The sequence below is a fragment of the Macaca nemestrina genome, chromosome 6, assembly GCF_043159975.1.
Source record: "Macaca nemestrina isolate mMacNem1 chromosome 6, mMacNem.hap1, whole genome shotgun sequence".
Taxonomy (NCBI): domain Eukaryota; kingdom Metazoa; phylum Chordata; class Mammalia; order Primates; family Cercopithecidae; genus Macaca; species Macaca nemestrina.
In genome coordinates, this window is record NC_092130.1 from 144407902 (window position 1) to 144433886 (window position 25985).

Below are 25985 nucleotides of genomic sequence, written 5' to 3' on the forward strand. Positions count from 1 at the left end.
TTTTAACCATTCTTCCGTCTACTGCTACTGCATATGAATCAGATTTGCCCTCCAAATACCATGTGTATCACCATCAGTTCAGTGGCAGAGGCTGCTCTTGCACTGGCTTGGAAGATGACAGTTCCCAAAGTATTCCCCATAGAGGCTGATCAGTCTGACCCAGCTAATGCTACCACTTAAAATAATCTTGGCTCAGGGCCCATGAGACTCACCAGTCATTATGTGGTATTGGAAAGTAAAACTGATTTGGCAGCCTCATTAGATTATAATCAGCTCGAATCTTCCCTTCCGGCTTCTCTGAGCATCACATGTGTCCCCAGGAACAGCAGGGGAGAGAAAACTACCTCTCCTCCCCAGCTTTCTGTATTTCTCCTAAGGTTCTTAGTTCAAATTAAATCTTTACTCCGTGAGAGCAGAGAATGACTCATTGGCCACCATGACTATCACCTTAAGTGGGCTTCTAATTTGTTTTAGACGCTGCTAGTGACCCCTAGGATAGCATCTACAATTTCAAGAGTTTCAGAGTACTGATTGTATGCCCCAATAGATGCTGGGCTGAGAAGCTGGGACCACATTCAGTAACAAGAGTGATAATAGCTACCACTTCCTGGTTGCTTAGACACTTCTGTATTAACTCGTTTAATCCTCAGATCAATCCTATGGGGTATGTACTATCTTATCTTATTTTAGGAGGTGGACACTGAAGCACAGAGAGGTTAAGTAACTTGCCTAAAGTAACAGAGTTAATAAGTGGCAGAACCAGGATAGAAGCTCCAGGAGACTGGCTCCAGAATCTGTGCTATTAATAGTTCCTTGCATCGTAATCTGTAGGTTATGGGAACTACAGAAGGTTGGTATGTAAGCATGGCACGAAGACAATGATACTTAGGAAGAGTCATTTGGAAGCAGAGAGATAGAATAATTGATGGGAAAGTCAAGGAATCCAGTAACAGAGTCTCTGGTAATAATCCTGATATGTGAATTAGGGTGGAAACTGAATATGGAAAGCTATAGACATGAGAGATGACGTGAAGGAAACATTTGGACTAATCTGGTACATAGAGGGGGAGAGCATGGTGGGAGCATTCTACCTGAGAGAATGGTGGGACCAGGGTCAGAAGGAGGGGTGGCAGAAAAGTGCCTCTGACTTGTGTGTGACCCTGAGATTTTAGGCTGATAAGGTTTCAAAGACTATGGCTCCCCCACACTTCCTTACCCAACACTCTGTCCCCAGAAGGAGGGATGCTGCTGTGGATTAGTTACACTCCATGGGGCCAGCATGCTTGAGGGCTAGAGGATGGGGCTTTTGCTGGGAGAAGCAGAGAGGTTGGAAAGAAACACCTTGTATCCCTCGTCTTCTCCATGTGTACTTTCTTAGTATTTTCCTTCGCATGTGCTAGATCATGGAACGTCTGGTCCAGGGCACTTCTGGGCCTGATTATCCCCCAACTTCCTTGGATGTCCTTTTGGCTGGGGCAAGGGGCAAGAAGCATGGAAAGGTATCTTAGGGGACACACATGCTCACATTTTCATACATCCTCATACTTCCTCTTCTGGAGGCAAAACAGCAAGATGTTCCTATCAGGAACATGGTCGGGGCTGGGAGTAATGAGCTGGGTAACAGGATATTCCACCTGCCTTCACTCTAGCTCTGGTGCTCAGAGGAAAAGGGGGCCTCCTGAGCTCCCCAGGTTGGAGCTAAAAGTTTGAGACTGAAACTCCAGCCTGTGCTGACCATGCATTTTCCCTTAAGTCATGTCCTTCTCTGTGCCTGGAGCAGGGGTCATCAATGGGGTGAGATTTAGGGACCCAGAATCCACCTTTCTCAACCATGATAATATTTCATTTGTCTACCCAAACTTAAATTCCCTTCTCTAGTTCTTTAGTGTCCTCATCTGCTTGTGTTTTCTCATTTCAAGAAGATACTCAGCAGTGATAAATATCGTTGAAGTATTTGGTGCACAAAGCTAAAAGGGGCTGTAAAAATAAAGACATCCCCTCCCTCATGTATTTTGGTGCCTGATAAAATGATGATATCTGAAGCCCTGGTTGTGAAGAGCTCTCATTTCCAATAAACAGATAAAAACCAAGGGCTATATGAATATTAATAATTTGGAGATGTAGGTGGAGGTATTGCTATTCTTGAACAACATATGTTCACACTTCATCATTTTAATTAACGAAGTTCCTTTTCTTGTCATTTCAGCAGGAGGTATCCCAGGGTAAGAGAACAAGACCTGGATTTATGTGAATAGGATTTTTTATTTCATCACTGAATCCAAATAGCATTTTCCTAGTGTGAAAACAGATGGCAGAGACTTTATTTGTGGTCAAAAGCATTATGTCTGAGAGTGAACCTTTCTTTGGCAGGCGGATTTGAATACATTCAGGAAGTGATTTAAGACATGATATGTCTCCTAGAACCAAATCCATAGCAGGTACTTTTATTAACAAAATTTATACACTTAAACACAGTGACTCAGAGAAGCTAATTTTCGTTTTGGCAAATCATGATTTTTTTTTTTTTGCTGTCGACTATATATGTGGAGATTAGAAGTATCTCACAAAACTCAGCCTGTGAGGCAGCGTTCGCATGTTTCTCACGCCCTCGCTGAAGAATTTCTTCTGATTTGGTTTTTAAGACCTCTGTGTGTTTGACAGAAATTACCTGGGGGGAAGCAATCAAATCTTGGCTTGCTGTTTACCTTAGTAGATACCAAATTATAATTTTGGTATCTTCAACAATGAAAAGTTTAAATAGGACACTGTCCTTAAATGACATTTGAAACCATAAATTACTTTGCAAACATAAGGAGGTATTATTATTTATACAACACACAACTTTTATACAAAGCCAAATTTCTCCTACACTCTCAATGGAAATTAGAAAATTAGGTTAGCTCTTCCTTGATTCCAGAGTGTAATTGGATAACTGTGGTTTTGGAACCAAAATGGGGTACCTGCAGGGAAGTTTCTGAGAGCCAGATACAGATGTGGAAAATAGCTGGAAGGCATAATGTGTTTATAGTGACTTCCTGTCGTAGTCTACTTTTGGGTCAATTTCCTTCTCATAGTCCATCAGTGAACTTTTTGGATTGTGATTTCTTGAATATTTCTTCTTCATTTCTTTTCACCTCCACCAATACATTCACAAATTCATATAATGAAGAAGGATTAGATGACACGGTGCCAGAGCTGGGTGAGAGTTCTGAAGTGGACAAGGTAGAGGCGACGTGCACCAATAAAATCTTTGCTTGGCCACGTAGGGCCCTGCAGGTCTCCATAGACCTAGGGGGTATCAAGCTTTACTGTGACGAGAATCTCTTGGTTAGCAATCAGTCGGCTTGTAAACAAAAAAACGAACAAAATTCTGAACTAATAATCAGGGATGGAGGCTAGGAATCTGTATTTTTCTCAATCATTACAGGAAATTCAGACGCAGCTGGTTGAAGGGCCGTAGTTTAGGAAACACTGCATAGCATCCCAACTCCTTGGCAACCTAGTGCTCAAAAAAATTCATATCAGTTATTAGAGTCCCTACTTTTCATTGTATAAAAATCACATAGTTCTATCTCAGCAAATGCAAATGAACAAATGGATGTGGCATGTCCACTGCAGAAGGCTTAAATGTTTCTGATTCTTTCTTCTCCAAGGTTGGGAGATGCAAAGTGAGGGTAGATGGTCTCAGAGATGTGACATGGTCACTGTGACCAAAGAAAGCAGTGTGAGAATGTATACCTAGGCTTTCAATACCCTGCACTTGAATTGTTTTGTCTGTGTTGACTTCTAAGTCAATAAAAAACAACTGGAATCAGCCAATTAGTAAATAAACACAGAATCAGGAAAAGTACAGAGGATGATGACATGAGGCAGCAGGGATCTAGCTCATTGTGCAGGAGCAAGATAGAGTGACAACTCAAAAAGCTGTGAGTTATCATGCTCCAGGAGCTATGTGAGCACAAGAAGATTCTCAGACTCAAGATGCTGTTGTGTGGCTTTAATAAATGCATTTAGGTCCTTATTATTCTGGTGGTCCACATGTAAAAGATATGAATGGCGCACAGTGCAGACAGCAAAGAAATGTGTTTTGTGACCTGCAAAACAAAGAAAATGGAGCTGTGGCTCTCAGAGCTTTTAGGTAATTTGGCAAATGTTTCTTGTGTACTTACTGTGTGCTCAGCATTGAGCCCAGGGCTATGATAGGCATGACACATGTTCTGTGTTGTACACCAGCCAGACAGCTGCCCTGCATTTCTCAGAGCCAAGCTGAAGCTGGCTTTCAGTTTCTCAGTGTAGCAGCCCGATATAAGCAGCTTTCTAGTGTTCCTGGCGTTCATGCTCTTTTAAGGGGCCAACTCTATCTCTCAACCTGGAGAGCTTAAAATGCCAACTAATTGCTGCAGATCACTGATTTCCAGTTCAACACTTGAAAAAACTTACTGAAGACCATTGACATACTTGAGAGATGTGCCTAACCCCGCGAATGAATAGTGCGTGGGAGACCGCATCAGGGAAATGAACCAGATGTGGGCTCTGGAGTCCCTATAACTGATTTCAGACTATAATTTTTGTCACTTCCTTTTCCCTCTGAGCCATAGTTTTCTCCTCTCCAAAAGACAGATCATTCTACTTACCTAATCAGGTTTACATAATCATTAATAAAGTGCTGGCCCGTCATAGGGACTTAGGAAATAGAAAATGCTCCTTTCTGCTCCTTGGCCTCATATCCTGGGCCTTCCTAAAATATAATCTCATTTTTGGTTAAACCTCTATAGTACATTTTGGTTTACACTTTCCTAGAGGGCAAACTGCTTGGGGAGAAGCCCTGTGTCAGAGTTCACTGCAAACTGAGAAAATATTTGAGTTCTAAAAAACAGAACTCATCATATTCCCAGGGGCTTGTCATAGCCCCTGAATTCCTTCCAGGAAGCAGAGCCTGACACAAGGGTTTGTGTGCAAGTAGGTTATTTTCGGAAGTGATTTCAGGGAACTGGAGTAGGGGACTGGGAAGGAGGAAACAAAGGAAGAAGGGAAACCAATACCTACAAAGTTGTGTTATCAAGTTTGGTTGCAGTCGTGGGAAACTGGAGCCTGATCCTCCTGGGACTCTCTGACAGCCATGAAGAATGAATCTCATGATTGCCTACTCAAGGGACACGATGGGGACAGGCATCCACAAGCTCCCACCCTCGGCTGGTCAAGGATCAACTGATCAACTCCAGGTGTTAACTCCCTCACACTGCCAGGTTCACACAAGTGCTGGGTGATTTGCATAGGTGTTCCAGGCCAGGCGTCTGAGAAGCCCCTGGCAATCACGCAGTAGAAGTGAGGTGTACTCAGGAAAACTGGAGTAACATGTGAGGTCCAGAGAACATGAAATGGACATAAGCCACATCCAGCACCGGGCTCTGTCAGCAGAAAAGTGAGCAAGTCTGCTTCTCCTTTCAAACCTTTTACAAAAGTAGCCACTGGAATATTCTTCAATTGCTTCCATGTGGCTTTGGGAAGCCTCACTGTTCTCTTGGTTTTCTGAACTCTAATTGCATGTACAGGCTCAGTAACTTGGCACCGCATGACATATCTCTTCCTTGTCCTTCAATGTGTTTCTATGTTTTAATTGTGGCCCCCTTCCCCAGGAAAGACATCAGTTTCTTTGGGTAGCTGGGGGTGGAGTCTTTAAATTCCTTTTTATCCTATCAACCCCTAACAGTACTCTGCAAAACCTGTTGACTTGAGCTCACTTGGTAGATGATAAATCCTTTCTCTCTATGCACAATTATCTTTTCAAAGCCCCGTGGAGTCTTCCTACTCCCTAACTATATTGAGACCCTCACCAATTAATGGGGCTTGGAAAGCAGTATTTTTAATGAGGGGCAGGGAGCAGGGAGCACAATGCCGGTGCCTCAGGGTGTTGTAAGGTTTTCAGCAGCGGTTCATTCCACGCTCTTTGTATTTGGTTTCATTCCGATTGCTTCACAGCCAGTAGCACTCAGAAGGGACATATATTTAGACTAAACTCTAAGTCTCTTATTGAAACTTTCTGTATATAATGAAACACAAATGCGCTGGTCCTTTCTCTGCCTAACCTTTTCCCTTCCTACCAAAGCCCTTGCCAGCTGTAGATACTGTGTGGTTATGAGTGGTGACTAGGATGTGCAATAGGTCAACAGGGGACTAGTATTTGCCAAATTCTTTTATTATTTATTTATTTATTTATTTTTGAGACAGGGTCTCACTCTATCGCCCAGGCTGGAGTGCAATGACATGATCTTGGCTCACTGCAACCTCCGCCTCCAGGGTTCAAGTGATTCCTGTGCCTCAGCCTCCCAAGCAGCTGGGACTACAGGGGCCTGCCACCACGCCCAGCTAAATTTTTGTATTTTTAGTAGAGACGGGGTTTCACCATGTTGGCTAGGCTGGTCTCGAACTCCTGACCTCAAGTGATCTGCCTGTCTCAGCCTCCCAAAGTGCTGGGATTACAGGCATGAGCCACCATGCCTGGCCCCGAATTCTTTCAGGTGACAAAGTATCCAGGTTACCTTCAGTATGTCTTACTATGAACCTGGAGCCACTTCTATAGAGTTACTCCTGGCTGCCACGTTCAGGGGGGCAGCTTGGGTACTGTACGACTCCCAGGAGGCATTCACATCACAGCCAGTATGAATGTGCTTCCTGGAGGAGTGCAGTGAGTAAGCTGCGTGGCCACAAATAGTGGCCCTATCTGAGGCCCCATCCCAGTTCTCCTGAATCACAGTCTCTAGCGGGGGGACCTAGGAATCTGTATCTTCACAAATCTCACAGGTTCCTATTAACACTAAAGTTTGAAAACCACTGCTTAGGGATAGGTTTTGAGAAAAAGATACATCAGAAGAAAAGAAATGTGGGAAATTATCTCAGCATCGATGCCATCCCTGGATCCTTTGCTTCCCAGACTTAAATGTACATAGTGGGCTTCATGGATAACTCAGTGAATCATTGCCATTCAGAATATGATGGCCCTGCTAGTGATCTGGTCATCTTTTCGTTTCTTTCCAAGCAGGCCTCTCTTGTTTTATTTTCTGAGAGCTTTTATATTAAAAAATGTTAAGAGAGAAGTTCTGATCAGAGCACTCCATATTGAGTGGTGGCTCCCATTGGGTAGCATCTAAAGCAGAATTATCTCCTTGGCAACTGGTCTTACTCATTTCTGTTTACTTGTATGTGGCTCTCTTTGGCCTGGGTCCTCATCTTCAATTCAATGAACATTAGCTATGGCATCTTAAGAAAGGACTACCTGTGACTGCTTTTCTCTGAAGGGAGCTATGGGCATGGCCAGCACACACCATCCCAGATACCGTGTCCCATAATAATAAGAGCTAATATGTGTTGCGCCAGGCATTTTTTCTAAGTACCTCAAAAACAACTCTTTGTAATGGATGTTTTGTTATCTTCATTTTGGAGATTAAAAAATTGAGGCATAGAGCTTGACCAATAGTTCAGAAATGGTCCCACAACTGGAACCCACACAAGCTCCAAGCTGCTGTTCTTTATGACCACTGGGGTCATGGCAAAAGATCAGTGTGTGGGGTGTGTGTGGGGGGGTGGGGGCAAAAGATTGTGTGCGTGTGCATGCATGTGCATGTGTGTGCAAATGTGTATGTGTGTATGTGTGCTAGGGGTAGGACAGGGATAAGAGGGAGAGTGCAAGGCACAACTTAGGTCAGAAAGGCAAGAACATGCAGAGGACTTCATTGGTGCATGTTGGGAGAAGGAGTTGGGAGACAAAGATGGATGCCATAAAGCCTCAAGACAGAGCTGAGATTGCCTTGAGGGCCAGACAGGATTCTAGCAAGAGATTCTGGGGAGTTGTTCTTACTCCTTTGCTGACTTCTTATAAAGGACTAGAAATGGCATCTGACTGTCCATGGTTCCTTTGAAAAATAATGCCACATTAAACACCTTCCTATGGAGCCATAACCTCTGTTCTAGCCAATACCCTCCATGGCCTGGCTCTGCTTGATGGACAAGCCCTAAGAATTTAGGGTTAAACAGGAGCGGATATGAGTGTGTTTAAGGAAAGAAAACGGAGAGGGTTGTACTCACATTGCCAAGGAGCATAAAGTTTGCAGTAGGAGTGGAGGACTGGAAGACTACCCTACCCTGAAGGCCATGGTTAGGATCCAAGCCTAGAGCTACTACTAAGCCTACAATCCAATCTCCACTAAAGATGGAGGCAATTATTGCAGTAATTCAGGAGGGGAGCTGTTGAATTACTAAAATAATTATCTCCACTTTCTTTCTTTTCTTTTTTGTGTTTAGAGAGAGAGTTGGCCTGCCTCCTTCAATGTGTGCCATATTACCAGGCTTGTGCTGCCTCCCAAGTCCTTAGATTTTTTTGAGCAAGACACAATAGTCAGTGAAATATCCTTTACCTGGGCCTGTATGGGCCTTGGCAAGATCTCTGGGGATTCTGAAACTGAACTTTTTCACCTTCCTTAGCTAGTTTTCTTTCAATCAATGGTTTAGAAACTAACAAGGGGCCGGGTGTGGTGGCTCATGTCTGTAGTCCCAGAATTTTGGTAGGCCAAGGCAGGCAGATCACCTGAGGTCAGGAACTCAAGACCGGCCTGGGCAACATGGTGAAACCCCATCTCTACTAACAATACAAAAATTAGCCAGGCGTGGGGCACATGCCTGTAATCCCAGCTCCTGGGGAGGCTGAGGCAGGAGAACCACTTGAACCTCAGGAGGTAGAGGTTGCAGTGAGCCAAGATTGCACCATTGCACTCCAGCCTGGGCGACAGAGCAAGACTCTGTCTGAAAAAAAAAAAAGAAACTAACAAGGGATACTTGGTTTGAGGAGAAGAAAATGGCTATTTAGTGTCTCATGTTATTCCCAAGTCACAACTGGTTTCTGTTGACTAGAAATGATTTGGCATAGTCCTGACTGGAGGCAGGGGGTGGTGAACAGGATGACCTTTGATATCCGAAATTCTGAGCAGGCAGGTGGGCTGTGCAAGGTGTAGATTCTCTCCAATACTTGGCACACTGTGTGAATTGGATACTTAAATAATCCAAATAGATTTTGGTGCTCAGAGCAGACTTTGAAGGAGGGGGCCATAGTTCTCTGGGTCAGTTGTTCCTCTGGGAAATACTCACAAAGATGTTCTCTGTCTTAGGCAGAATGATTACTCCAGAGACCTTAGGAGTTTCAAGACAGCTGAATGCAAGATAAGAAAGGATATCTTGGAGAAGATAGACTGTTCATCCCCACTGGGACTCTTGGGTATAGCACATTATTGACTTCAAGGCAAGAGGCCATGAAAGTGCCTTTCCTTAAGACAGTAAACTCTCTGTTTTCTGAAGTGAATGGAAAAAAGGGATGTTTTTGTTCCTTATATCAGTTTCCAGAAATGAGTATATTGCACAGTGTGCTTCAAACTGTGATGCTACCAAATATAATTTACTGTTACTTAGATGATTCAGAAGCCCCTCTGGGATCCTGTCAACAGTCAGAAAAAAAGGCTTTCTTGTTATAACATATTCTAAACCAATCATGAAATCAATTGGAAGTTATAATTTACATATAACTGTCAAGGGATTATACCAGTTACATGGGGAATATAAAGAGATATAAGCTGTGGACACATTGATTGCAAACAGAGTTACATCTACATGGGTTCTTTGTTGGAGCTTAAGACTAGAACTCAGTATTTGGCACTTGTCATGGGTTTAGTAGATCTGCCCCACTTCACTTGCCTTCTACTATGCCTTCCTGCACTGCCAAGGCTGGAGAACCAAACACCACATTTCCTGCACCCCCCTGCCCTCAGGATTCTGGATGTGATTGAAATCCAGCCATTATGTTGCACTGGTGCAAGACGAGGAAGGCAGAAATCAGGCAGAGGCCATGCTTTTGCTGTGTCTGCTTTTTCTTTTGGAATTGCTTGTGAAGGCATTTGCATTTTCTATGGCAGTGTTAGCAGAAGTTTGTGGGTGTCAAGAGGTGAGTCACAGAGATCTCCTTCTGCAAGCAAGGATTAAAGCATCCCTGCTATGACGTGGAGACAGTTTCTGTCCATGAAAACTTCCACACTGGGGTGGCTTCCTGACTTTGGCAGTCTATGGTTTAGGACGTGGTGGTTTCCTAATCTTGGGTGACCCAAGAGCTTCCTTGGTGACCCAATTCTGTGACGTGACATTGGGAGCCACTTCTGAAATTTCAAACTTAGTCTGTTTTCTTGGCTCTCCCAATAATTCAGTGAGCTTTTTAATGCTCTATAATCCCTTCATGCTTAAACTTGCTAGAATGGCTTAAGTTCTCTGCAATAGGACCCTGACTATGACTGTTACTGGTGCCAGGAGGGTTACAGACAAGAGGGTTACAGACAACATACTCTAAAGAAACTGGAAACCTGGATTTGTGTTTTCTGACCTGATTGGATTTGAAAGGAACAATGATTAGGTTAGCATTAGAACACGGAATGCTTGCAGTGCTTGACATGCAGTGGCTAAATAGTTACTTAAAATATCACTCACTGGTCACTTGGAATGAAATGCCCAGTGAAGAAAAGGCTTTAGTGGACTGAGTGCCTGCTAATCATTATGGAGAAAATGAGGAAAACAAGGACTAGATTTGGATGGCTGTCTCTGCCTACACTGGAGAGCTTTAAGAAAGAAAACTATATGCTAAGGATTTTAAAGTTTTTAGTATGAGGTATGATCTGAGGACCGAGGAACTTCTATGACTTTCTAGAATAATCAATTATTTCATGTAGCCATAGGACTGATGCATTCTATCATCACATGCAGTTTGATCCTGTGGGTTGAAAGATGGTCTGAACTCACAGCATCACTAGGTCACTTACATGAAAGTTTGGGTATTGATTGGGAAGAGGTGAGACCCTGAGAAGTGAAATGGAGCCATTTGGGTGAGTTAACTGAACCTGAGTATACAAGTCCTCCAAAGTCCATCGAACTTCCGTTGTCAGTAGACACATATTCTCCTCCTCTGTGTGATGAGGCTGGTCTATCCTTCCTTAGAGACTCTGGAGTGGTCTTGCTGAAGTGGTTTCCATGCAAGGGGCTGCCAGATTTCTTCCTGTTCTCATCTCCCACCATTCATTGCTCTAGACCTATAATTAGAGTCAAATCCCAGCACACCCCAAAAGGACAATGCCTATCTTAAGAAGCAAAAGTTTACATACTCAAAGAACTGCAAGATTTTGCCCATTTTATATCAGCAAAAACCTGGCGAATAGGTGTGGGAGTGGATTAGAAGAATCTAGGCCACAGAGGAAGACGCAAACCTTTAAATCTGGCTTGATTTACTGGTATAAGTTCATTGTTCTCATTGATACAGATGGGAATGGTTGTAACTTAGTCTGCCTGATTGACTGGAAACAGGACCCTGTGGTGGCAAGTGGAAACTGAGATGTCAAAAATTCATGGTATAGCATATGGGGAGGGATCCAAACATTTAGGAGGAAGAACTATTGGAATGGATGTTTCATGTATGACCCAGTTACACGCCAAGGATGCTCATTTCACCAAGGCATTGAGAATACAATTGTGAGAAACAAATTCTTGAAAAGTATTGCAGTGAAGTCCTCTGTAGGCCAGGAGTGAAGATAGAAAATGCTGCTATTGAAATGGGCATTTTGATATTAATGGGTGTGTTGAGATGCTGGAGTGGCAGAAGCCAAGTAGCAATTCTTGAATGCCAGAAGCATGGTGGAAGCAGCTACTGGCAGCAGGATCGGAGTGGCAAGTTGATCTTTGTTGTAAGTTAATTGGTCATTGAGTTTCTAGGAATGAGTAGATGGCCAGTCTGTCAGGATCAATTTAATTAAAAAAATACTGTAGATCTGGAAAACATAGGCCCAACTTCACTCAATTTCTAGACTAAGCGGTTTATAAATCTATGGCCATTGAATGAAGAGGAAGCCAGGATCCTGAGATCTTACTAAGAGAATGTGCTGTAAATCTTCCTCCTAACCTTCCTCAAAGAAACTTGTAGCAATTTAACAACTTAACTCTGCATAGGGAAAAGGGAAAAACCAAGACTTTTGAGGGCTTATTGAATTCTAATTTTTATTAACATTAATCCCCTGAGACCAAACATGTCGTTGTGTTTCTCTAGAGGTTCCGAGTAGAATTCCTGTCTGATTTTTATCTCTCAGGAATGTGATCCTAGAGGGTGTGTGAAGCCATCTTGTGATTATTTTCTGAACTTCTGAATGCATAGTTGGAGCACACATTTCAGCACCTGGAGAATGGTTTTGAGGAGTAAAGGTTATTAACTGTCAAGGGTCCAGTGGAAGCTGCAACTACCTCACCTGTCAAAATAGTGACACCATCCCCTCCAAGAAAAAATACTACAACCTCAAGGAAATAACAGAGAAAGGCAGGGATGATGATTCTTCTCATATATATATTAAACTCACATATTTGGTCTTTACAGAAAAACTATGGGTCTTGGAGATTGACAATAGATTACTGTAAACTTTCTCAGATGGTGACTCCAATTTTGCTGTTTCACATGTGAAATTAATATATAGTTTCTGGAACCTGGTATAGAGCCGTAAATTTGGCAAATACTGTTTTTCCTGTTCTAGTTAGTACAGATACCAGAATCAGTTGTCTTTTACTTCACAGAAATGTAGTACATTATCCCTATGTTATCTCTGAGCTGTGTCAGCTGTCAGGTTCTCAGTCACATTTTAGTTTGCAGGGACATTGATCATCACACCATGCTGTAGAACATCATGCTGGTTCACTACATTAATGACATCATTCTGTTGGGCCTGGTGAAAGAAGCAGTATATGCTCTTGGTAAGATGTGTACATGACGGAGGATATTTAAAAAATCATGGGAACATAGGAACCATCACCTGTAAAGTTGATAGAAGGCCAGTGGCCTGGAGCATTTTGGGATACCCCATCCAAAGTGAAAGACTAGGGTGAAACCCCGTCTCTACTAAAAATACACAAATTAGCTGGGCATGGTGGTGCGCACCTGTAGTCCCAGCTACTTAGGAGGCTGAGGCAGCTGAATTGCTTGAACCCAGGAGGCAGAGGTTGCAGTAAGCTGAGATCGCGCCACTGCACTCCAACCTGGTGACAGAGAGAGACTCCCCCGCTCCCCCCGCCAAAAAAAAAAAAAAAGACTAGTTGCTGCACCTTCCACTGTACAAGCCTGGCAGATCTCTTTTGGCTTTTGGAGACAGTATGTATACCACATTTGGATGTGCTGCTTGGACCCATTTACTGAGCTACCTGTATGGCTACCAACTTTGAGCAGGGCCCAGAGTATTAAAAGGCTTTTCAGATGGTCCAGACTGCAGAGCAAGAGCAAGCAGTGCTACCACTTGGCCCTAATAACCCAGCTGATCTAATAGTGGCTGAAGTGTCTGTATCAGATGTGGATGGTGCATGGAACCTGTAGCAAACCCCTCTAGGAGAATTACAGCGTAGTTCCTTGGGGTTGTGGAGCAAAGCCATGCCCTATTTGTCAGTTGACTGTTCTCCCTTTGAGAAACAGTCCTGGTTTGCTTTTCATGAGCTGGGTGTTAGTTGGTTAACTATGCTATAAGAATGGGTCTTCTCATTCTTCATTTTTCACTGTTACATGGTCTTGAAGACACAGTGCATTGTACGAGCCGGGAGAGGAGGCTCACGGTGTTAGGGCATCACCTGCTGCATCACCCTCTCCCTCAATCAACACCTATAGATTCCTTGGAGGGCCCAATGAACACGTTATCTGAAAAAGAAAAAAAAAATCAAGCCTGGTTTGTGGATGCACCTGTGTGACATTCTTGTGTCAGTTGGAAGTCAACTGATGTAGCATTATAGCACCACTTGAAGTGATCTTGAAGTGGGGAAAAGAAAACCTCTCAATGGGCAGAACTTGTCAATGTTGCCTAAACATAAAGATGTTCAGAGGTCCAGGTCAACACAGATTCATTGGTAATAGCTAATGGGCACTGGATTAGCTGGTAATCAGAAATGTGGAAGGCAAAAGATTGGAATATTGGTGTCAAGAAAGAGTGCAGAAGACATATGGGACTAGAACTTACAGGATGGGCACAGAATATGAGGATATGTGTGACTTATATGTTTGTTCACAATAACCATGTACTGATGAGAAATTGCTGAAAAATAAATTGGACACATTGACCTGTTTTGTGAATGTCTGTAAACCTCTTTCCCCAGTCTGACGGGTTGTTTCCTCACAATTAGATTCAGGGGATGCACTTTTGGCAGGAATACCACCCAACCAATGTTGTGTCTTTCTCAATGGAAAACATCAGGATGCCCATGATGCCATTTTGTCTCATTGGATTGGAATTTGAGATTGCCATTGAACATTTTGGACAAATTGTGTTGATGAACCAACAGGCAAAAGAGGGGTCACTACTCTGTCAGCAGGGTGATTAATCCCAATTATCAAGGGGAAATAGGATTGCTGTTATATAACAGTACTAAGAAAGAGTATTTTTGGAACCCAAGGGATCTTGTGGGGCACCTCAAAGTAATGTCATGCCCACTGGTAAAAGTTACCTTATATTAGTATTGTATATTTAATTTACATATGTAATATCAACTTTTAATGGCAGACTACTGAAATCTAGTATAATCAGGATTACCGGGGCTCAGAGCCACTAGGAATGAAGATTTGGGTGACTCCACCAGATAAGTAGCCCGGCCCAGCTATGCTGCTGACTGAGGCAAAAGTAACTTATAATGGGTTGTGGAGGAAAAAAATTATAAGTGCCAACTACAGCCTTGTGACAATAACTAGAACTATCATAAACATCAATATTTTCTTCCTTTCTCTGTTGTGTATATTTTGGATATATTAACCATTTTCCTCTTGTCGTTTCCCTCATCCTCACAATTTTATAAATGGCTTACTGTTGTTGGTTAACTTTATGAGGTAATTTATATCTTATAGAATATCATATGAATGGATTTATGGTGGGGTTGTGACTGAGCTAGAGAAGAAATGAATATCACCCAAAGATAGATGCAGAGAGTTAGAGGACTTTGGGTCTCTCCTTTTGAAGGGAAGTGAGTGCTTTTTTGTTAGTACAAGGGACAGTTAGGAACTTTGAACACAGGCAGAAAGTAAGCATGTATGTTGAAAAGCTGGAGGAACAGTCTATGGAATTTATGGTGGATTGGTGCTCAATATCCACTCAAGCTTTCTTCTAGAGAATTTTCTTCAACTACGAAAGTTTGAAAGTAAAAAAATTGCTTTTCCCAGACTCTCTTGCAGCTAAAGTTTTGAATGCCATTTAAGTCGAGCCAGTTAAACATATTTTTGCAAGATCTGGACAGCAGAAGTGAGGTGGAGGCTGTACTTTTGCTGCTCTGGCTTTTTTTTTTTTTTTTTTTTTTTTCTGGAAAGCACAGTCATAGAGGGATTTTTTTTTTTTCGGCATTAACATAGATACCAGTGTCTGATAACTGAGTTGATGAGCACTAAGAGGCTGGCCATGGGCATTCCTTCTGCTGATGTGTGTCATGGCAAGTAGGTGCAACTTCCTGATATGGCAGCTTTTGCATTGTTGCAGCTTCCCCATCATAGTGGGAGTAGTACGATTCCAGAGCTAGCTGCTTCCTGATCACACCACACAAGAGGTAGAAGCTCCAAGGTAACCGTTTGTACCCTGTGGCTTTTGTTCCTGAAAGCATGGCTTGGAGGCTATTTCTTTAACTTTCTCAATGATTCAGTAAGCCATTTAATATCCTATAGTAAATATTTTTCCTGTTTAAACTAGCTACAGTGGATTCAGTTCTTTGCAAGTAAACTCTGATCAATGTAGAGCTTTAGGGACCCAATGGCCTATGCCAATATTTTATATGAGAAGCAAACAGGGTTCAAGTATGGCTTCTCCACTGTTGATCATGGTTATACTCTCATTATTATGGAGAGAAATCTGTGAATAATTATATGTCAGTTTATATCTTTTATTGTTCTTTAATCAGCCTTTGATAGGAAACAGTTATGGCATGAAGAGCATGACACTGAAAACTGTCGAGACACTGAGGAGTTAATGACAGTGCTTCTCAAACTCACCTCCATGTTAGAATTGTCAGGGGAGCTTTAAAAATTCCTAATTTTGGGGCAGTCTCCAGAACAATTAAGCCAGACTTTCTGGGTCTGGGCCCCAGGATTCAGTTTTGAAAGATTCCCAAGGAATTTCGATGCACAGCCAAGGTTGGAGAACCACTGCCATCTGGGAAGAGAGAGAGGTGAACTCTCCGGTTATGTATGAATTGCAGTTGGGGAGAAATAACATACTAGTAAGGTGTAATTTATTTTACAGTGAGAAATTAGAAATTGAGCTAAAATCAGCACTGTGTTGGCAGAGCTGAGTTCCTTTCTGGAGACTCTACGGGAGAATCTGTTTTCTTGCCTTTTCTGATTTCTAGAGGCTTCCTGCCATCGTCAAAGCCAGCAAAGGCTAGTTGAGTCTTTCTGGCAATACCATCTCTCTGATTCTGACTTTCCTGCCTCCCTCTTCCACTTTTAAGGACCCTGTGATTACTCTGGGCCCACTGGGAAAACCCCAGATAATGTCCCATTTCAAAATCAGTTGATTAACCACTTAATTTCACTTTCACCTTGAATCCCCTCTGGCCATGTAACCTAACATATGTATAGGTTCCAGGGGTTAGGATGTGATATGTTTGGGGGGTCATTATTCTACTTATCCTAAGATAATAAAGGACAAGGACACTGGGGAAGAGGTACCCCGGTGGATTCCTCCCGCACAGTTTTTTAATCAGAAGTGGCAATTGGAAGGTCCATAGCACTCAAAAATCATTATGCTATTAATTCAGATGTGATAGGAAGCCTGGTACATAGTATATTCATACTTCTGTAAGAAGTAGGGTTAGCCAAGCAAGAAGAGATTGCTAAGAAATTGGATAAATTTGTGATTTGTGCCTTGCCACTGTCACCTATTTGCAAAGACATATTTTAATGATTGGAAACTTCTTTGCAGTCACCCAGATGCCTGGTTACAGATGACGGGAGAATGCAAACACGCAAACCCTCCAGTTTGCTGATCTGTAGCCTCATAGTAGGGACCAGGAGGGGTCTACCACACATAGGTGGTCCTACTAGCTAATTGTTTTCCTTTTTTAAAGAGTGATTTAATATTAACCATTCTAAATTGAAAATTATTCTTTTGGCAGATGTCCTCCAAAATGGATTGCCTCATATCTAGTACCCGCCTGCTGCAGGCTTCTTCATCTAGTTCCTCTGGGGGCACATTGTGCAGTTAATTCATCCAGGCAGATTCACTGGGAAGCTGTTGCTCGTGAGGGTATTTCTGAGACTTTTTTTTGTGACCTTGCTGAATGACTGGTAAGACCCGATTTAAGTATTTTCCATTCCAGGAGTATCAGAGCCATGACCCATGGTATAGAATGCCGCAAGCTTAGCCTTCATTTGTTGCCATGCTAGAGCAGACTCTGTTTCTCCAGGAACTTCCTGGTTTTGCTCACGGGGGACCCTGCAGATACTCCCTTTGCCACTTGCTGATCTGACCTCAAAAGCATCTGGATCTCCCTTTAACCAGCATCTCAGGCTCCCTACACAATGAGTTCTTGACTGGAAACTAGTAATCTATATTTCCCTGGGGCCACACTAAAGGGGGATGAGGGGCGGAGTTGAGTTGCAATAACAAGACCAAAGTTGGGTATCTCTGGCTCACTGGCTGTCTCTGTCCAGACTCTCAGGCTTTTCAACCTCCCCTCTCTGTGTTCCACCCTGCAGTCCTCCTGATGATTCCAGAGGCTCATGCTGTTTCCTTCTGTCCAATCCCCAGGTTGGCCTCCTGGGCCCTGGCTCCCAGGTTGCTGCTCAGGCTGCCTCGATACTTCTCTCCAGCTAAATTTCAGTCACAATGGGCTTTTCTCAGTCTCAACTTTCTATTTTTATTTATTTTGCCCCTGTTGCTGCTGATTCTTTATTCTAACTTATAATAGTATTGTATGTGTTCTTGTTGAAAAGCTCTTCAAATTCTCCATGGACCAATACAGGACACAAATAAGCACACAAGAATATTAATGTCCTTCTCTCCAGCAAAAGATTGGTGATGAATGTCATCAGTTTATTTTAATCCAGCACATTGAAAGGGCAGGAGTGTTGGTGCAGATTTCACTCATTTCACTATGGCAATCAAGGGAGGTCTTTGTTGCTGACCAGGAAAGGAAAGTTTTACCCAATCAGGCATACTTTCCAGATATTCCAGATAGGTAAATGGTCCATGAAACCATAAAACCAGAAATGAATCTCAGGGATGAAGAGTGGAAAAAAAATCATCACCTGAGTCTTTCATTTTTGTAAAGAAAAGAAAATAAATAGAGCTAACTGTATTTCCACAGTTGGAAAATGTTTTGTGACATAAATAAAAAGTATAACAATTTTAGCTCAATCGGAGGCATTAACAATCAGATAAAATGGTCATTTTGGATTATGCATCCAGGGTAGAAGTGATCCTGCTGGAAACTTGTAAGACTTGTCTGCCTGATTGTTGGTCTCTCTTTTTCTTCTTCTCTTTCTTTCCCTCCTCACCTCTTACAGTGCATTCTTTCTCATATCTTTTCCTCCCTTTGCCTACTACTGGGTGGAGTTTCCATGTGGGCCCCACTGTTGTGCTAAGAATAGCACTAGCTGCTATTTATCAAGCCTTTACCACTTGCCAGGCACTGTGCAGAGCACCCTAGATACATTACCTCACTTATTCCACCCAACAGCCCTCCAGAAGGATGGGCATATTTGTGTAATGAACCCGGTCTGACATGGTGTTTAATTGCTTTATTATTTTCTTTGTCAGCACTCCAAATAATAAAGTTTATTGGTAGTCTTAACTTTTTCATGCTTGACTTAAAATATATTGTAAATATCATGTTGGCCACTTGAAAACAACTAGCAGGCAGATTATGGGGAATTGGAGTTATGCTTTATTATTATTATTATTTATCCTTTCCCTGAGCAGTAATTACTGGTGGTAAATGAAAGTTCTGGGACCTGTTGTTTCATACTGAAATTTAACTCCTTCCTTCCCCAAAGTAAAATAGATACTGGTGAGATGGAGCCAGGATGGGTAAGGGCATAAGATGTAGGAAGGTGTTAAGTTTTGAACTCAACTTCTCCTTATCGGCTCAATATTAAGCATCATTTTCAATGCATAATTACATGAGAAAATGAAAGTGCCAAGTCTCTACACTGTACAATCCCCAGGCAAGAACCTCCAGGTTGTCTCTGGAAGATCCAACCTTTTCAGTGGGAAATCAGGAGAGGAAGGTTGGTCAGTGGAGGCTGGGGTTTCTGTTTTGGCTTTTCTTCCTTCTGGAGTGTACATTACCTCCACTTTGCTCACGATCCTAGTGAACTCACCTGTGTACAGAGTCCTCTAGAGTTCTTCTGCTTCCCAGGGTAAAGCCCTGAAGATTGCTTTCGAAGTCAGAATCTTTAGGGCTCCTGGGACTGGCATATGGTCCACCGCCAGGCAGCCCGGTTTCCACATGGGGGCACGGAGCCAACTTATTCAGGCACTGAGGGAGCACAGCCTTGCATCAGAGGCTAATGATCTTTCATCACGTGCTCTGACAATGAGGCTGGAACAACCATAGTTGAAACTGATGCAACAGGATGGAAGGGGCTGGGAGCACTGGGAGTTAAGTTACCCTTGTGAAAGGGAAGACAGAAAGGAAGGTTAAAAACATTATCTTGAGGCACTGAATTTAAATTACTACCTGCATATTTACCTGAGAACATCCCACTCTTTTCAGATGACCTTAAAGAGAGTATAATTAAGTAGAGGAAAGTGGTGAGGGATGTTAGAGATTCATCAGAATATTAGCTTTTCCTAGTTGTAGTAACATGAACATGGTCTTGACAGCAGTTTTGTTATTACTATTGTCATTAATTTTTGAAGGAAGACTTCACTGTTTTTTCAAAAAATGAAACAAATTACTGGAGTGGGCTGAATAATGGCCCCTGAAGATACCAGATTCGAATCCCTTGGAACCTGTAAATGTTATGACATACTGAAAAAGTGTCTTTGCAGGTGTAATGAAGAATCTCCAGGTGGAGAGATGATCCTGAATTATCCAGTGGGCCCTACCTGTCATCACAGTGCGATCCTTCTAAGTAGGAAGCAGAAGATCTGACACACGCAGGAGAGGGGAAGGCAATGTGACCGTGGAGGCAGAGAGGGGAGTGATGTGGCCAAAAGCCAAGGATTGTCAGCAGCCGCCAGTGGCTGAAGGGGCAATGAACAGATTCTCCTTTGGAGCCTCTGGAGGGAGAATGGCCCTGCTAACACCTTGATTTTGGCCCAGTGATACTGATTTTGGACTTCTGGCCTCTAGAACTGTGAGGGAATACATTTCTGTTGCTTTAGGCCATTGAATTTATGATGATTTGTTACAGCAGCCACAGGAAATGAATGCATGGATCTAACTTGAACCTAGTGAGTTAGATTACTTCAGGGAAACACAATAAATAGTTAACAGGGCTTGTCAGGGGAGTGGGAGTGAGATGAAAGTGTGAAGGCAACTTCTATGGTTTACTTTTATATTTCCCTATTTTTCAAATCTTTTACAAGAAAATGAATTCATATACTATTTTAAAAAACATATAAAATATGAGCAAAAGGATTTATGGTATCTCTTTAAAATAATTTAGAACAAGTAATGACTGCAGAACCTTAAAGGGTTTTTCTAGCATGCTTCCAAGACACAGTCTTGATTATTTGAGATTGACATGAAGATGGCCCAGACTGTGCCACAACACAGCACTTGACACCAAATGTTAGACTGTAATGGACCGTGTGAGTCTTACCCAGTATGGCCATTTTATTATCAAATATCTATTTATTTCAGATTTCAAGCACGAATACAAGCTTCTCCTTTCTTTCCTTCCTTTCTCTTTTTCTCCTTTCTACAGCAAGTTCAAGACTGTGCTAGGTATGACCTGGGATAGAAAGAGCATATACTCAGCTTCTGCCTTCAAGAAAATTGGATACTGGCTTGGGAGATAAGATAAATGAAAAGGAAGCAGATGATCTGTTATAGAGGAGATAACACCGTAAACCCAACATGTATGTGATTAAGTTCTAAAAGTGTAAACCAATAGGGAGTGCCGTGAGGTGTTACTACGGGTGCAGATTGCAATAGAGCTGACCATACAAGTGTAAATAAAACCCTATTGAATGCCTCCTCTCCCTCACCAATTGTTCTGAGTGGTTGCTTCAAGATTTTTTCCCCATCATTCTCAAATTGTTACTGTGAGATTAACTGGCAAACATTTATCCTTAGCATAAGAAGTGTGAATGGAATCCTACCAAGTGATTTTGGCAATAGTTCCCATTCCTGCTGCAAACAGTGATGTGCTCAGGCTTAAGCTGTAACATGTCCACACTCACCTGTCACTTGGGAATGCCTCTGTTGGAATGCAACATGCCCACTTATCACACAGCCAGCATGAGAGGCGGAGTGGAGTTTAACCAAGCAGTCTGCCCCCAAAGTCTGCAGACATAGCCACTGCCTTCAGGAAAGGGAAGGGAAACTAACCCTGTTGAGTATCTACTATGTGCTAGGCACTCTGTTAAGCACTTTTACACACATCATTTAATCCTCGTGACCATATTTAGAAATAGCTATCATTTCCCAGTTCTGTATATGAGGAAGAAAAGGTAGGCTCAGAGAGGGTAGGTAAGTTGTCTAAGGTCACATAGCTGGTACATAGTAGTAGAGCTAGGGTGAAAACCCAAGACTTTCTGAGTCCAAAGCACATGTCTGTTCCATCATTTCGGTAATAAGAGTAAGTGTCTTTCAAACGTAGTGGTGAGAGATGAATAAAAAGCGGTCCTTGGTAATCCTGGGGCATCTATACCCTCTGCCTGCCTGGCTCCACATCAAGCCTGTGTTTGCCAGCACTTACACCCCCGCATTTCCCTCCAATCCCTGTCATCTCCCTTGTGGAGTCCTCTCCTCCTGTCCTACTCCTTGGTCTCCTTTTTCACCCATCCTTCAGCCATTTAATGGTCTCATCTTTAATTCCTGTTTATAACTCCATGAGCTCCTCGATCACTCTCTACTGAGATGTCCTTTTTGGCACTGGAACTTGTATTAAAGTGGTTTTGTAATGAGTATTTCTGTTTCTTTTGTCCTACTCTGAATTTCCTGAGGGCAGGGACTACATCTCTTATTCTTCTCTGTTTCCCTCAGGTTCTGTGGTTATGCGTTGGCAATTAGCAATTCTTTCTTTCCTTTTTTTTTTTTTTTAATACAGGATCTCGCTGTATTGCCCAGGCTGGAGTGCCTTGGCACGATCTTGGCTCACTGCAGCCTCCACCTCTTGGGTTCAAGTGATCCTCCCCACTCAGTCTCTTGAGTAGCTGCTGGGACTCCAGGCATGTGCTACCACACCTGGCTAATTTTTTGTATTTTTTGGTAGAGACAGGGTTTCATCATGTTGGTCAGACTGGTCTCAAACTCTCGAGATCCAGTGATTGGCCTGCCTCGGCTCCCAAAGAGCTGGGATTACAGGCATGAACCACCATGCCTAGGCTAGCAATTATTTCTTGACTCAAATTGCCTTCTGATTGCTCACAGAAGTCCGCTGCAACTTCTTCTCCCCAGCTTATTCCTTTTATGCCACTTCACTCCTAATTCCCACCCTTCACTGTCCATGACTGTGTCCTGAGCTCAGAGATGACTCAGTGAATAAAACCTTCCACCATGATGGCAATGCTCTGTATCCACGCTGTCCAATGTGGTAGCCACTAGCCACATGTGGGTTTTGAGCACTTGAAACACGGCTAGTGTGGCTGAAGAACTGACCTTTTAGTTGCATGTTAAATATAATCAACCTATTAATTTAGGTAATTGATTTAAATAACATAGTTATATTAATTTACATTTTAATAGCTCCTGCCATATTGGATCACACTGCTGTCCAAACATGGAAAAAACAAGCTCCTCAATCTGAAGCCCAAACTTGAGCACAGGCTTTTGCAAAATTCTGCAGAAGTATATTCTTAAGTTTACAGAAATGAAGTCTGATGGAAAGCTGTACAATTCATTTCCAAGCGGGTCGTGGCTCCTGTTTGTTCTCAAGTTCTCTTGAGCAAGTCATCATGCAGTCAGTCCGTGGACTCACGTGTAGATACCACCTGTTGTCTATAGGGTGGCAGCTCCATTAAAATAACATTCACATCTATAGGGGAACATGGGGGAGATGCCTAAGTGGTCTGTTATTGAATTGCCCTAAAATCCCTCCAAAGACATTGAGATGCTAACTGGAAAAAATTCCTTCTTTTTTCCCCCTCTTCATTTCTGTCAAATTTAATTTTCTTGTTTTCTTCTCCTGAAACTCTAGTAGCTGTCAAGAATGTATCGCTGGAAGCCAAATCTGTCATTTTGTCTTCGGCAGTTGAAGAACTTTCTTTTTTTTTTTTTTTTTTTGAGACGGGGTCTCGCTCTGTCACCCGGGCTGGAGTGCAGTGGCCGGATCTCAGCTCACTGCAAGCTCCACCTCCCGGGTTCACGCCATTCTCCTGCCTCAGCCTCCCGAGTAGCTGGGACTACAGGCGCCCGCCACCTCGCCCGGCTAGCTTTTTGTATTTTTTAGTAGAGACGGGGTTTCACCGTGTTAGCCAGGATGGTCTCGATCTCCTGACCTTGTGATCCGCCCGTCTCAGCCTCCCAAAGTGCTGGGATTACAGGCTTGAGCCACCGCGCCCGGCTATTCTGCTCTATTCTTTCACTAAAAAATGCTAATTGGGACCCTCTAAACTGACAGCCTACAGTTTGAAAAACACTGACCTAGGCCGGGTGCGGTGGCTCACGCCTGTAATCCCAGCACTTTGGGAGGCCGAGGCAGGCGGATCATGAGGTCAGGAGATCAAGACCATCCTGGCTAACACAGTGAAACCCTGTCTCTACTAAAAATACAAAAAAATTAGCCGGGCGCGGTGGCGGGCGCGTAGTCCCAGCTACTCAGGAGGCTGAGGCAGGAGAATGGCGTGAACCTGGGAGGCGAAGGTTGCAGTGAGCCGAGATCGCGCCACTGCACTCTAGCCTGGGCAACAGAGCGAGACTCCGTTTCAAAAAAAAAAAAAAGAAAAGAAAAGAAAAGAAAAACACTGGCCTAGGAGATTATACCACAGTATATTTCAGATGAAGTTCTTGGTTTGCAGTGCTTGACCAGACATAATTTCCATGGTTAAAACAGTCTAAGGGGGAAAACACCTGCTTTGGATTTGGAGAGAGACTCAAACTGCGATTTTACCTTGAGTAAGTTACTTATTTTCTGAACCTCAACATTTTCATGTGTAAAATGAAGAGAATTATGTCTATTCACAGGATCATTGTGAGGTACCTGCTACGCAACAGCCTTCCTCCCTCCCTCTCTCCCTCCCTCCTCCCCTTCCTTTTTTCCTTCTTTCCTTCCTCTCTCTCACTCTCTTTTTAGAGACAAGGTCTCGCTTTGTGGCCCAGGTTGGAGTACAGTGTTACGATCATAGCTCACTGTGGCTTCAAACTCCTTGGCTCAGGCAGTCCTCCTGCCTTGGCCTCCCGAGTTGCTGGGTTTATAGGTGTGAGCCACTGTGCCAGCCCAGGCTATATTTCCCTTCTGTACTTGAAGGTTTTTATATTATATGTGGTAGGAGAACTTTATAATCACTGAAGGGGGGCATTTCTAATGTGGAAGGGGGATTAAGTTCTAAAACCAGCAACTGGGAATCTTTAAGAATAGAGTGATCCCGCTTGTGTAGTTCAGCTACATCGATGCTCAAAAGCAGCGTGCTGGATGAACTGCCTCGCAGAGGTGTGGGGAGAGGAAGATACATCAGTTTACGGCGTTTCTTTCACTGGGATGCCTCTGTCTGACCCTCTGACCCTCTAAGCATGACTTATTTCTTGTGGGGCCCTCTTCCTGACTTGCAGACAGCTGCCTTCTCACTGTGTCCTCACATGGCCTTTGCTTGGTGTGTGCTTGTGGAAAGAGAGATCTCTCTCTCTTTCCTTGTGCTTGGAAAGCCACCAATCCTATTGGATTTGGACCTCATCTTTGTGACCTCATTTAACCCTATAAGCCCCATCTCCAAATATAGTCACATTGGGGGTTAGGGCTTTGACATATGAATGTTGGTGAAAGGTGGGAGGACACAATTCAGTCCATAGCACCCTATATTACACAGATATTAAAGTGTACCTCCCTGGAGGGAGCGGCTTTATCGACATTGCTCATTACAGTGGGCATCACATAAATACCTGCTAAATAAATGAAAGGAGGAATTGTGTTTTCTCTGTACATTCTAGTGTTAATGTGGGCACATTTATGACCCCATTATAATAACACCCGAAGCAAGCACCTTTTATCAAGCACGTATATATGTCAGTGACTTCACCTTTCTTTCTGATCTAATCCTCAACAATCCTGGAAATCAGGAATAGTTTTCATCATGACAGGAATCAGAGGAGGCACGGAGAGGTTAAGAAACTTGCCCAAGGTCACACAGCTCATAGGTAAAGCCAGGATTAGGGTCCTGCTCTGTCAACTCTGACTTCCATTTCTTTTTAGAGTCTAGACCAGTGGTTCTAAAACTTGGGTGTGCCTCAGAATCCCCTGGTCGGCTTGTTAAGACAGACGACTGGGCCGGGTGAGGTGGCATGCACCTGTAGTCCCAGCTACTTGGGAGGCTTTGGCAGGAGGATCACTTGAGCCCCAGGACTTCCAGGCTGTAGTGCGCTATGATTGTGCCCGAGAATAACTACGGCACTCCAGCCAGGGCACCACAGCAAGATCCATCTCTAAAAAACTCCTCCAAACCAAAAAATAGATTGCTGGGGTCTACCCTCTGAGTTTATGATTCAGTATGTCTAGCGTGGTCTCTGAGAATGTGCATTTCTAAGTTCCCAGGGAATGCTGATACTGGTTGTGGAACCACATTTTGAGAGTCAGTGCTGTGACC